Source organism: Tursiops truncatus, chromosome 5 (assembly GCF_011762595.2).
Source record: "Tursiops truncatus isolate mTurTru1 chromosome 5, mTurTru1.mat.Y, whole genome shotgun sequence".
NCBI lineage: Eukaryota > Metazoa > Chordata > Mammalia > Artiodactyla > Delphinidae > Tursiops > Tursiops truncatus.
The window spans coordinates 92,921,474-92,936,276 of NC_047038.1; the positions used below are offsets into that span (position 1 = coordinate 92,921,474).

Genomic DNA, 14,803 nt, shown 5'->3' on the forward strand with positions numbered 1-14,803 from the left:
TACATAAACACACACATATCTGAAGCATAAAGATCATATTCAAAAGCATGTTTAAAAACTTACTGCCAATAACACTTTTCACTGTATTTACTCTTAAGTTGTTCAGTAATTTTAATTCAAATAGAATACCTTGCATTGTTATTTCTTTTCTTTTTCTTTTTAAGATCCTGTTTAAAGGTCACTTATGAATACCTAAGGACAACAGACTACCTCCAAGCAAAAAATTTCCTTTTTGGGGGTAGGATATACTTGTTTTCCCAGCCACCTCTGAACACAGCATAAGAAGTGGAATCATAAGACAGGTGACTTCCTATCTCTTTTTTTGAAAACAAAATGCAATAACATACAAAAAAGTTTAGACCTGGGTGCTGTTATCCATTGAAAAATTCCCTAGATGCCTAAATCCACTGCACCTTCATGGGCAAGAAAAGATTTTTTCAAGCCATCAGTTTGAGCAGTCACCAAAAAAAGAGAGATACCCTACCGACCAATCCCAGTAGCAGCAACTAATCAAGCAGCTATGCTAAAGTGAAAATATGAGAAAGATCTATTGAATAAAATTAGTGGCAATCTTGAAAAATAAGTACTGATTAATAAAACTGTCATGGCTCTCTCCAAGAAATACTAAAACAAATCACAGTCTCATATCACAGCACACACCTGAAGTCCCCTCTAAAAAAGTAGTTCTCAACCAGGTGTGATTTTGCCCCTCGGGAGACATTTGGCGATGTACAGACTTATCTTTGGTTGTCATGACTTGGGGGGTATGCTGCTAATGAGTAGAGGTCATGGATACTGCTAAACATCCTACTCAGGACAGGCCCTCACACAAGAAATATCTGACTCAAAAGGTCAATAGTGCTAAGGTTGAGAATCCTGCACAAAAACTGAGTCCAGAGTATAGTGTATGTTAAACAAGTGTTTAGAGAAATCAAGTACTACTGCAAAAAAATCTCTTATGATAGAAAGGAAAAAGTCAAAGGTTATGAGTTAAATTATGAGTTACATTTATTCCTAAATTCTTGGCTAAGGACATCCTAGCCAATTAAAGTTGTCTCCAGGTGCTAAGACAAGCAGATAGTTATTCCACCAAAGGCTGAGTATCTCAGCAATTTCCACATAGAGACAAATATCAGGCTATAGCTACTACTCAATGAGCACCAACCATCTGAAAACATTATCCACAGTGTTTTACATATATTAATTCACTTAGTAATCACAAATACTCTAAGTTGTAGGTGCTTTAATTATTTCTATTTTGGAGAGGCAAGACAAACTTGCCTCTGGTTACATGGCTAGTGGGCAGCAGAGCTGGGATTTAACCCAAGCAGTCTGGTCCTACAGTCTCAGTCTTATCCAACACACCATTACTGCTTCATATGCTGGACCTGGGAAAGTCTGAGAACAGAGGAAGAGGGCAAAGAGAAACTTCACAATAACTAGAGCCTTCTCTTGAGTATTAAAGAGTAGCCATCAATTGCTGAGTGTTGGACAGGGAAGCTGAGAAAGACACAGCCAATATAACTAACTACAGGAATTGCTCCACTTCAGATGACAGATAAGCTCTTTTGGTGGGGAAGAGTGTGTGGTGTGAGGATGTGTATGTGGGGGGTGTGTGTGCAATTTGTTATGAATTTCACTAAATTAAAATGTGCCACAAAATTAACAAATAATCAAAAAATATACAATACTCATTATTGTAAATTTCATGTAACCAATTGACTCACACAATGTTTCAGTTCATTTGTTACTGAATTCTTGTTTCTGTAACTAACGTATGGTAGCAAATGACAAATGAATGCAGTTCCAACATGAATTATGGTTAACAATTTCATTTACATTAAAAAGATAAACAATAAATATCAGAACTTTACTTATTTTTGTCAATAACATGAGAAATTTCTTTGCTGATAATGGTTGTCTAATACTGCAAAAATATTTCCTTAATTTTTTTGTGCTACTCACAACAGACTCAGAACATTAAAGTTTAATCTGGATTAATAATATTTGCTCCATCATTTCCTAACAGTACACAATTAACAAACTGAGCTCTATTTGTAGCATTTGCTTATCTGTAAATCTCCCACATGAATAGCAAATTTCAAGTTATCAATAGGATACCCAGTAAACACAGCTTTAGGTTGTATTTCAGAAGTAAATAATCTCAAGAGTATAGACACAATAGCAAAATAATTAGTAATTGATGAGTTTTGAGTATTATCTTTGTTTCTAATATGATTTAATTATTACATAATTTAATTTTCAATAGGTTGTATTTAATAACTGGCTTGCAAAATACCTTAAAAATGAACAACTGGCCATCTCAAACAAGCACAAGCCAACTCCAGCACACCACTGTAGCACACCACTGCCTTCCCCTCTCTTACAGATCCTCCGTTCCTTGGAGTCAATTCTGCTTCACTGAAAAATCCAAATCAAATCCAAATCCAAATCCAAATTAGTTTTCCTGTACCTAGCAAAACTAATTTACTTCTCCCACTCCACCTCCAAAGAACTTCATTCATTAAATAATAAAACACAGGAACTGCTCTTTATTTATAAGAATGTATGCATCCTATTACATGAAAAGAACAAAAGTAAATTTTAGAAATAGAAGGAAACAGAGATCATATGTAGTCCAGTACTTCTCAACCACAGTTAGTCTTTAAGGAAGACAAATACAAATTCTACCCAAACTCTTCCACAAAGTTGAGATGAATATTACCCTAATACCAAAACCAGACAGTACATGAAATGTTTTTAAAATTTTTAGCAAATTGAATCCAGTAATATATCAAAAGGATGATATATCATAGCAAGTGGTGATTATCCCAGAAATGCAAGGTTAACAGTAAAAAAAAAAAAAAAAAAAACTATATAATCCACCTATATCCAGACTAGTATATACAATAAATACACACACACACACAAAATCCTCAACAAAGGCACAAAATACATTTTAAAAAATCTAACAGCCATTCCTATTTGAAAAGAAAAAAACTCTCATTTCAAAAATAAAAAGAAACATACTCAGCCTGATAAATGGCATCTATGAAAAACATACTTATAGTGAAACTCTGAATGCTTTCCTGCTAAGATCAGGAACAAGGCAATGTTTCACTTCTTTTCAACTTTGTATGGATGGTCCTAGCCCATGCAATCAGGCAAGAAAAAGACATAAAAGTCATTGTGACTAGAAGGAGGAGTAAAAACCGATCTTTATTCTCAGATAACACAATTGTTTATATGTAGAAAATCCCACAGATTCTACAAAAAAAGCTACTAGACCTAATAAGTTTAGCAAGGTGGCAGGATATGATACAAATATATCCCCCCTCCAAAACTGCATTTTTAAAATACCATTTATAGTAGCACCAAAAATTATACAATACTTAGAGATTAATATGAAAAAAGAGATGTGCAAAACCTGTAAACTGAAAACAACAACACTGCTGAGAAAACTTAGAGCTAAAGTAAATGAAGATATACAGCATGTTCATAGAACATAAGACTCAACACTGTTACGATGTTAATTCTCCTCATATTCACCTACAGATTCACTATAATCCCAATCAAATCCCAGCAGGTAGTTTTTATAAAAATTGACAAGCTTATGCTAAAATTTATATAGAAATCTTAAGGACCTGGAACAGCCAAAATAACTTAGCAAAGGAAAAATAAAATAGAAGACTTATACTATCTGATTTCAAGAGTTATTATAAAGGTACAGTAATCATGGTGACACGGTATTAGCATAAAGACAAACAAATAGATGAAGAGAACTGAATAGAGAGTCCAGAAGTAAATTCACATATATATGGTCAATTAATTTAAAACACAGACACCAAGGCAATTCAATAGGGAAAGGATAATATTGAACAAGTAGTGCTGGAGCAATTAGATTGCCATACTCAAACTAATGAATCTCAAACTTTACTTCATACCATATACAAGAATTAACTCAAATTCGCTAACAAGTATTAATTTACATGTATTATTAATTCACTTAGTAATCAGAACTACTCTAAGTTGTAGGTGTTTTCATTATCTCTATTTTAGAGAGGCACAGAGAACTATAAACATAAAAGCTATGGGTTTCCCTGGTGGCGCAGTGGTTGAGAGTCTGCCTGCCGATGCAGGGGACGTGGGTTCGTGCCCTGGTCTGGGAAGATCCCACATGCCACAGAGTGGCTAGGCCTGTGAGCCATGGCCACTGACCCTGCGTGTCCAGAGCCTGTGCTCCACAACGGGAGAGGCCACAACAGTGAGAGGCCTGCGTATCACAAAAAAAAAAAAAAAAAAAAAAAGCTAAAATTACAAAATATCTAGAAGAAAACACAGGAGAAAATTCATAATCATGAGTTTAGCAAAGATTTCTTAAGCAAAAGAATAAGAACATGACCCATCAAGCAAAAAACTGGTAAGTTGACCTTGATAAAAATCAAGAACTTTCATTCTTTGAAAATCATTAGTAGGAAACTGAGAAATCAATCCACAGACTGGGGAAAATATTTGCAAATCATATGTGTAATAAAAAAATGTACTATCCAGCATAAACAAAGCATTCTCAAAAATCAATAATAAGAAAATTTTCTTAACGGACAAATCATCTTAATATATACTTCACCAAAGAAGATATGCGGATAGCAAACAAGCACATGATAAATACTCAATGTCATTAGAGAAATTAAAATTAAACCACAATGAGATACCATCTACTAGAACGGCTAAAATTTAAAGACTGACCAGGTGAGAATGTGGAGCAACGAGAACTGTCAAACAATGCAGGTAAAATGAAAAATAGTACCACATTGGAAAACAGTTTCACAGTTTCTTAAAAAGTTACATGTTAAATACATACCTATCAAATGACACAGACATTTCACTGCTGGATATTTACTCAAGAAAAATTAAAACACACGTACACTCAAAGACTTAACTGAAACCAAATGTTCTTGACAGTTTTATCTGTAATAGCCAAAAACTGGAAATAACCTAAATGTCTATCAACAGCCTAATAAATAGAATGTGGTAAACACAAAAAATGAAGTACTACTCAGCAATAAAAAAGGAATGACCTATACTATTAATACATAATGATCAAAGGATCAATCCAAGAAGAACACATAACAATTGTAAATATATATGCACCCAACAGAGGAGCACCTCAATATATAAGGCAAATGTAAACAGACATAAAAGGAGAAATTGACAATAACACAATACTAGTGGATGACTTTAACAACCCACTCACATCAATGGATAGATTAGCCAGACAGAAAATCAACAAGGAAACACAGGCCTTAAATGACACATAAGACCAGATAGACTTAACTGATGCTTACAGAGCATTCCATCCAAAACCAACAGAATACATTTAGTGCACATGGAACATTCTCAGGATAGATCACAGGCTCGGCAACAAAGCAAGCCTTGGTAAATTTAAGAAAACTGAAATCATATCAAGCATCTTTTCCAACCACAATGCTATGAAGCTAGAAATCAACTACACACACACATAAACACAACCTGCAAAAAACACAAACACGTGGAGGCTAAATAATATGCTACTAAACAACCACGAATCACTGAGAACATCAAAGACAAAATAAGAAAATACCTAAAGACAAATGAAAACAAAAACATGACGATCCAAAACCTACGGGACACAGCAAAAGCAGTTTTAACAGGGAAGTTTATAGTTATACAAGCTTACCACAGGAAACAAGAAAAACCTCAAAAAAACAACCTAACGTTATATCTAAAGCAACTAGAGAAAGAAGAAAGGAAACCCAAAGTTAGTAGAAGGAAAGATATCATAAAAATTAGAGCAGAAATAAATGAAATTGAGACTAAAACAACAATAGGAAAACACCAATGAAACTAAAAGCTGGTTCTTTGAAAAGATAAACAAAACTGATAAACCTTTAGCCAGACTCATCTAGAAAAAAGGGAGAGGGGCCAAATCAGTAAAATCAGAAATGAAAAAGGAGAAGTTACAACCGACACCACAGAAATACAAAGAATCATAAAAGACTACTATGAGCAACTACTATGCTAATAAAATGGACAACCTAGAAGAAATGGACAAATTCTTAGAAAGGTACAGTCTCCCAAGAATGAACCAAGAAGAAATAGAAAATACAAACAGAACAATTGCCAGTACTGAGATTGAATCAGTAATTTTAAAACTCTTAACAAACAGAAGTTCAGGACCATATGGCTTCAGGAGAATTCTATAAAACATGTATAGAAGATTTAACACCTATTCTTCTGAAACTATCTCAAAAAAAAATTCCAGAAGAAGGTTCTATGAGGCCACTATCACCCTGATACCAAAACCAGAAAGCTATCTCACACACACACACACACACACACACACACACACACACATCACAGGCCAATATCACTGATGAACATAAATGCAAAAATCCTCACCTAGCGGTCTTCCCTGGTGGCGCAGTGGTTGGGAGTCCGCCTGCCGATGCAGGGGACACGGGTTCGTGCCCCGGTCCGGGAGGATCCCATATGCCGCTGAGTGGCTGGGCCAGTGAGCCATGGTCGCTGGGCCTGTGCGTCCGGAGCCTGTGCTCCGCAACGGGAGAGGCCACAACAGTGAGAGGCCCGCGTACCGCAAAAAAAAAAAAAGAAAAAGAAAAAAAAATCCCCACCTAGCAAGCTAAATCCAACAATACATTAAAAGGATCATACACCATAATCAAGTGGGATTTATTCCAGGGATGCAAGGATTTTCAATATGTGCAAACCAATCAGCGTGATACACCAAACTGAAGAACAAAGAAAATATAAACAATATATGCAGAAAAAGTTTTTGATGAAATTCAACATCAATTTATGATAAACACTCTCAGAAAGTGGGCATAGAGGGAACATACCTCAACATAATAAAGGCCATATATGACAAACCCACAGCTAACATCATACTCAAGAGTGAAAAGCTTAAAGCATTTCCTCTAAGATTAGGAAGAAGACAACGATGGACACTCTCACCACTTTTATTCAACATAGATTTGGAAGTCCTAGCCACAGCAATCAGACAAGACAAAGAAATAAAAGGAACCCAAGCTGGAAAAGAAAAAGTAAAACTGTCACTGTTTGCAGATGACACAATGCTATACATAGAAAATCCTAAAGATGCTACCAGAAAACTACTACAGCTCATCAATGACTTTGGTAACGCTGCTGGATACAAAAATAATACACAGAAATCTGCTGCACTTCTATACACAAACAACAAAATACCAGAGAGAAACTAACGAAACAATCCCATTTACCACTGCATCAAAAATAATAAAATACCTAGGAATAAACCTACCTAAGGAGGCAAAAGACCTGTGCTCCAAAACCTATAAGACACTGATGAAAGAAATTAGAGGACACAATAGATGGAAAGACACACCATGTTCTTGGATTGGAAGAATCAATATTGTTAAAATGACCATACTACCCAAGGCAATCTACAGGTTCAATGCAATCCTTATCAAATTACCAAGTGCATTTTTTATGGAACTAGAAAAAAATTAAATTTGTATGGAAACATAAAAGACTCCGAATAGCCAAAACAATAGTGAGAAAGAAGAACGGAGCTGAAGGAATCACACTTTCTGACTTCAAACTATATTACAAAGCTACAGTAATGGCATGGTCCTGGCACAAAAACAGAAATATAGATCAATGGAACAGGACAGAAAGCACAGAAGTAAAGCAAAGCATCTATGGTCAACTAATCTACGATAAAGAATGCAAGAATATACAATGGAGAAAAGACAATCTCTTCAAATGGATTAAAGCCCTAAATGTAAGACCAATACTACAAAACTCCTAGAGGAAAACATAGGTAGAACACTCTGACATAAATCACAGGAATATTTTTTTGGATCCACCTCTTAGAATAATGAAAATAAGAACAAAAATAAAGAAATGAAACCTAATTAAACTTAAAAAGATTTTGCAAAGCAATGGAAACCATAAACAAAATAAAAGGACAACCTATGGACTGCGAGAAAATATGTACAAACACTGCAACCGACAAGGGCTTAGTTTCCAAAATATGCAAACAGCTCATACAGCTTAATATTAAAAAAACAACCCAAGCAAAAAATTGGCAGAAGACCTAGACATTTTGGCAAAGAAGACATATAGATGGCAAGCAGGCACGTGAAAAGATGCTCAACATTGCTAATTATTAGAGAAAGGAAAATCAAAATTACAATTAGGTTATCACCTCACAGCAGTCAGAATGGCCATCACCAAAAAGTCTATGAATAATAAATGCTGGAGAGGGTGTTGAGAAAAAGGAACCCTCCTATGCTGGTGGTAGGAATGTAAATTGGTACAACCACTATGTAGAACACTATGGATGTTCCTTAAAAAACTAAACATAGACTACCATATGACCCAGCAATCCCACTCCTGGACATATATCCAGAGACAACTCTAATGTGAAACTCTAGTGTGCACATCAGGACCCAGAGGAAGGAGCAGTGACCCCATAGGAGACTGAACCAGACCTACCTGATAGTGCTGGAGGGTCTCCTGCAGAGGCGGGGGGTGGCTGTAGTGAGGCTCACTGTGAGGACAAGGACACTGGAAGCAGAAATTCTGGGAAGTACTCTTTGGCGTGAGCCCTCCCAGAGTCTGCCATTTGCCCCACCAAAGCGCAGGGTAGGCTCCAGTGTTCGGTCACCTCAGGCCAAACAATCAACAGGGAGGGAACCCAGCCCCACCCATCAGCAGACAAGTGGATTAAAGTTTTACTGAGCTCTACCCACCACAGCAACACCAAGCTCTACCCACCACCAGTCCCTCCCATCAGGAAGCTTGCACAATCCTCTTAGATAGCCTCAGCCACCAGAGGGCAGACAGCAGAAGCAAGAAGAACAACAATCCTGCCTGTGGAACAAAAACCACTTTCACAGAAAGACAAACAAGATGAAAAGGCAGAGGGCTATGTACCACATGAAGGAACAAGATAAAACCCCAGAAAAAAAACTAAGTGAAGTGGAAATAGGCAACCTTCCAGAAAAAGAATTCAGAATAATAAGAGTGACGATGATACAGGACCTCGGAAAAAAAAATGGAGGCAAAGATCAAGAAGATGCAAGAAATGTTTAACAAAGACCTAAAAATTTTAAAAAACAGAGATGAACAATACAATAACTGAAAAGAAAACTACACTAGAAGGAATCAATAGCAGAATAACTGAGGCAGAAGAACAGATAAGTGACCTGGAAGACAGAATGGTGGAATTCACTACCACAGAACAGAATAAAAAAAAGAGAATGAAAAGAAATGAAGACAGCCTACAACAACTCTGGGACAACATTAAATGCAACGTTCGCATTATAGGGGTCCCAGAAAGAGAAGACAGAGAGAAAGGACCTGAGAAAATATTTGAAGAGATTATAATCGAAAAGTTCCCTAACATGGGAAAGGAAAGAGCCACCCAAGTTCAGGAAGCACAGAGAGTCCCAGGCAGGACAAATCCAAGGAGAAACAGGTCGAGACACATAATAACCAAACTGAAAAAAATTAAAGAGAAACAAAAATTATTGAAAGCAACAGGGAAAAATGACAAATAACATACAAGGGAACTCCCATAAGATTAACAGCTGATTTCTCAGCAGAAACTCTACAAGCCAGAAAAGAGTGGCATGATATATTTAAAGTGATGAAAGGGAAGAACCTACAACCAAGATTACTCTACCCAGCAAGGATCTCATTCAGATTCAATGGAGAAATCAAAAGCTTTATAGACAAGAAAAACTAAGAGAATTCAGCACCACCAAACCAGCTCTACAGCAAATGCTAAAGGAACTTCTCTAAGTGGAAAACACAAGAGAAGAAAAGGACCTGCAAAAACAAACCCAATAGGGCTTCCCTGGTGGCGCAGTGGTTGAGAGTCCGCCTGCCGGTGCAGGGGACATGGGTTAGTGCCCCGGTCCGGGAAGATCCCACATGCCGCGGAGCGGCTGGGCCCGTGAGCCATGGCCGCTGAGCCTGCGCGTCCAGAGCCTGTGCTCCACAACGGGAGAGGCCACAACAGTGAGAGGCCCGAGTACCACAAAAAAAAATAAAAATAAAAAAATAATTACCTTAAACATGAATGGATTAAACGCTCCAACTAAAAGACACAGGCTCGCTAAATGGGTTCAAAAACAAGACCCGTATATATGCTGTCTACAACAGACCCACTTCAGACCTAGGGACACATACACACTGAAAGTGAGGGGATGGAAAAAGATATTCCATGCAAATGGAAATCCAAAGAAAGCTGGAATAGCAGTACTCATATCAGATAAAACAGTATTTAAAATAAAGAACGTTACAACAGACAAGGAAGGACACTACATAATGATCAAGGGATCAATCCAAGAAGATATAACAAATATAGATATATATGCACCCAACATAGGAGCATCTCAATACATAAGGCAACTGCTAACAGCTATAAGAGAGGAAATCAACAGTAACACAGTAATACTGGGGGACTTTAACACCTCACTTACACCAATGGACAGATCACCCAAGCAGAAAATTAATAAGAAAGACAAGCTTTAAATGACACAATAGACCAGATAGATTTAATTGATATTAATAGGATGTTCCATCCAAAAACAGCGGATTACCATTTCTTCTCAAGTGCGCACAGAACATTCTCCAGGATAGATCACATCTTGGGTCACAAATCAAGCCTCAGTAAATTTAAGACAACTGAAATTATATCAAGCATCTTATCTGACCACAACGCTATGAGATTAGAAAACAATTACAGGGAAAAAAACATAAAAAACACAAACACTGGAGGCTAAACAATACATTACTAAATAACCAAGAGATAACTGAAGAAATCAAAGAGGAAAGCAAAAAATACCTAGAGACAAATGACAATGAAAACACGACGATCCAAAACCTATAGGATGCAGCAAATGCAGTTCTAAGAGGAAAGTTTATAGCAATACAAGCCTACCTCAAGAAACAAGAAACATCTCAAATAACAATCTAACCTGACACCACAAGGAACTAGAGAAAGAAGAACAAACAAAACCCAAAGTTAGTAGAAGGAGAGACATCATAAAGATCAGAGTGGAAATAAATGAAATAAAAACAAAGAAAACCATAGCAAAGATCAATAAAACAAAAAGCAGGTTCTTTGAGAAGATAAACAAAATTGTTACACCATCAGCCAGACTCATCAAGAAAAAGAGGGAGAGGACTCAAATCAATAAAATAAGAAATGAAAAAGGAGAAGTTACAACAGACACTGCAGAAATACAAAGCATCTTAAGAGACTACTAAAAGAAATTCTATGCCAATAAAATGGACAACCTAGAAGAAATGGACAAATTCTTAGAAAGGTATAAACTTCCGAGACTGAACCAAGAAGAAATAGAAAATATGAACAAACCAATCACAAGTAATGAAATTGAAGCTGCGATTAAAAATCTTCCAACAAACAAAAGTCGAAGACCAGATGGCTTCACGGGTGAATTCTACCAAACATTTAGAGAAGAGCTAACACCTATCCATCTCAAGCCCTTCCAAAACTTGCAGAGGAAGGAACACTCCCAAACTCATTCTATGAGGCCACCATCACCCTGATACCAAAACCAGACAAAGATACTACAAAAAAAGAAAATTACAGACCAATATCACTGATGAACACTGATGCAAAAATCCTCAACAAAATACTAGCAAATAGAATCCAACAACACATTAAAAGGATCATACACCATGATCAAGTGGGATTTATCCCAGGGATGCAAGGATTCTTCAATATAGGAAAATCAATGCGATACACCATTTTAACTAACTGAATAAAAACCATATGAGCATCCCAATAGATGCAGAAAAAGCTTTTGACAAAATTCAACACCCATTTACGATAAAAACTCCAGACAGTGGGCATAGAGGGAACCTACCTCAACATAATAAAATCCATATATGACAAACCCACAGCAAACATCTTCTCAATGGTGAAAACCTGAAAGCATTTCCTCTAAGTTCAGGAACAAGATAAGGATGTCCACTCTCGCCACTATTACTCAACATAGTTTTCGAAGTCCTAGCCACAGCAATCAGAGAAGTAAAGAAATAAAAGGAATACAAACTGGAAAAGAAGAAGTAAAACTGTCCCTGTTTGCAGATGACAAGATACTATAAAAAGAGAATCCTAAACATGCCACCAGAGAACTACTAGAGCGAATCAACGAATTTGGTAAAGTTACAGGATACAAAATTAATGCACAGAAATGTCTTGCATTTCTATATATTAATGATGAAAAATCTGAACAGAAATTAAGGAAACACTCCCATTTACCATTGCAACAAAAAGAATAAAATACCTAGGAATAAACCTACCTAGAGAGACAAGACCTGTATGCAGAAAACTGTAAGACACTGATGAAAGAAATTTAAGATGATACAAACAGATGGAGAGAGATACCATATTCTTGGATTGGAAGAATCAATATTGTGAAAATGACTATACTACCCAAACAATCTACAGATTCAATGCAATCCCTATCAAATTACCAATGGCATTTTTTTACAGAACTAGAACAAAAAATCTTAAAATTTGTATGGAGATACAAAAGACCCCGAAGAGCCAAAGCAGTCTTGAGAAAAAAAACGGAGCTGGAGGAAACAGGCTCCCTGACTTCAGACTATACTACAAAGCTACAGTAATCAAGACAGTATGGTACTGGCACCAAAACAGAAATATAGATCAATGGAACAGGATAGAAAGCCCAGAGATAAACCCACACACATATGGTCACCTTATCTTTTATAAAAAAGGCAAGAATACACAATGGAGAAAAGATAACCTCTTCAATAAGTGGTGCTGGGAAAACTGGATAGCTACATGTAAAAGAATGAAATTAGAACACTCCCTAACACCATACACAAAAATAAACTCAAAATGGATTAAAGACCTAAATGTAAGGGCAGACACTATCAAACTCTTAGAGGAAAACACAGGAAGAACATTCCATGACATAAATCACAGCAAGATCCTTTTTGACCCACCTCCTAGAGAAATGGAAATAAAAACAAAACTAAACAAATGGGACCTAATGAAACTTAAAAGCTTTTGCACAGCAAAGGAAACCATAAACAAGACCAAAAGACAACCCTCAGAATGGGAGAAAATATTTGCAACTGACAAAGGATTAATCTCTAAAATTTACAAGCACCTCATGTAGCTCAATATCAAAAAAACTAACAACCCAATCCAAAAATGGAGAGAGGACCTAAATAGACATTTCTCCAAAGAAGATATACAGATGTCCAAGAGGCACATGAACAGCTGCTCAACATCACTAATTATTAGAGAAATGTGAATCAAAACTACAATGACGTATCACCTCACACCACTCAGAATGGGCACCATCAGAAAATCTACAAAGAACAAATGCTGGAGAGGGTGTGGAGAAAAGGGAACCCTCTTGCACTGTTGGTGAGTAAATTGATACAGCCATTATGGAGAACAGCATGGAGGTTCCGTAAAAAACTAAAAATAGAACTACCATATGACCCAGCAAACCCACTACTGGGCATATACCCAGAGAAAACCATAATTCAAAAAGACACATGCACCCCAATGTTCACTGCAGCACTATTTATAATAGTCAGGTCATGGAAGCAACCTAAATGCCCATCGAAAGATGAATGGATAAAGAAAATGTGAGACAGATATACGATGGAATATTACTCAGCTATAAAAAGGAATGAAATTGGGTCATTTGTAGAGACGTGGATGGATCTAGAGACTGTCATCCAGAGTGAAGTAAGTCAGAAAGAGAAAAACAAATATTGTATATTAACGCATATATGTGGAACCTAGAAATATTGTACAGATGAACCGGTTTGCAAGGCAGAAATAGAGACAAAGACGTAGAGAACAAACGTATGGACACCAAGGGGGGAAGTGTCGGGGGTGGTGGTGTGATGAATTGGGAGACTGGGATTGACATGTATACACTAATATGTATAAAATGGATAACTAATAAGAACCTGCTGTATAATAAAAAAAATTAAATTAAAAAATTAAAAAAAAGAAGATATGGTACATATATACAATGGAATATTACTCAGCCATAAGAAAACATGAAATAAATGGGAAGGAAATCTGAAAAAGAGTGGATATATGTTTACGTATAACTGATTCACTTTGCTGTAGAGAAGAAACTAACACAACACTGTAAAGCAACTATAGTCCAATAAAAAAAATAAAGAATGAAATAATGTCATTTGCAGTAACATGGATGGACCTAGAAATTATCATATTAAGTGAAGTTAAGTCAGACAGAGAAAGACAAGTATCATATGATATCACTTATATGTGGAATCTAAAAAAATGATACAAATGAACTTATTTACAAAACAGAAATATACTCACAAACATAGAAAACAAAGGGGATAGAAAGGGGAGCAGGGAGATAAATTAGGAGTTTGGGATCAACATATACACACCACTATATATAAAACAAATAACAACAAAGACCCCCTATATATGTAGCACAGGGAACTATATTCAGTATCGTGTAATAACCTATAATGAAAAAGAATTTATATATATAAATCACTTTGCTGTATATAAATCACTTTGCTGTACACCTGAAACATATACAACACTGGAAATTAACTATACTTCAAATTTTTTTTGAAAAAAAAGGTTAAAAGAATAAAAACTAAAATAAAAGATCTTTATGGAATATGAAAAAAAGACAGACCTATTGATACACATGGCAACATAAATTTCAAAATAATTTTGCTGAGT

General features: G+C 36.1%; 1 protein-coding gene and 1 long non-coding RNA gene across 4 annotated transcripts in view; one reads left to right on the top strand and one right to left on the bottom strand.

The window, feature by feature from the left end:
• The window catches only part of CNOT6L (CCR4-NOT transcription complex subunit 6 like), a 128,311-nt gene that overhangs the window by 96,143 nt on the left and 17,365 nt on the right, over positions 1 to 14,803 (bottom strand). The gene's annotated exons all lie outside the window — the stretch shown is intronic.
• The window catches only part of LOC141278802 (uncharacterized), a 36,337-nt gene that overhangs the window by 21,227 nt on the left and 307 nt on the right, over positions 1 to 14,803 (top strand). Inside the window, exon 2 of the long non-coding RNA XR_012332080.1 lies at positions 165 to 302. This is a non-coding gene — a long non-coding RNA (uncharacterized lncRNA). The remainder of the gene's footprint in view (positions 1 to 164; positions 303 to 14,803) is intronic.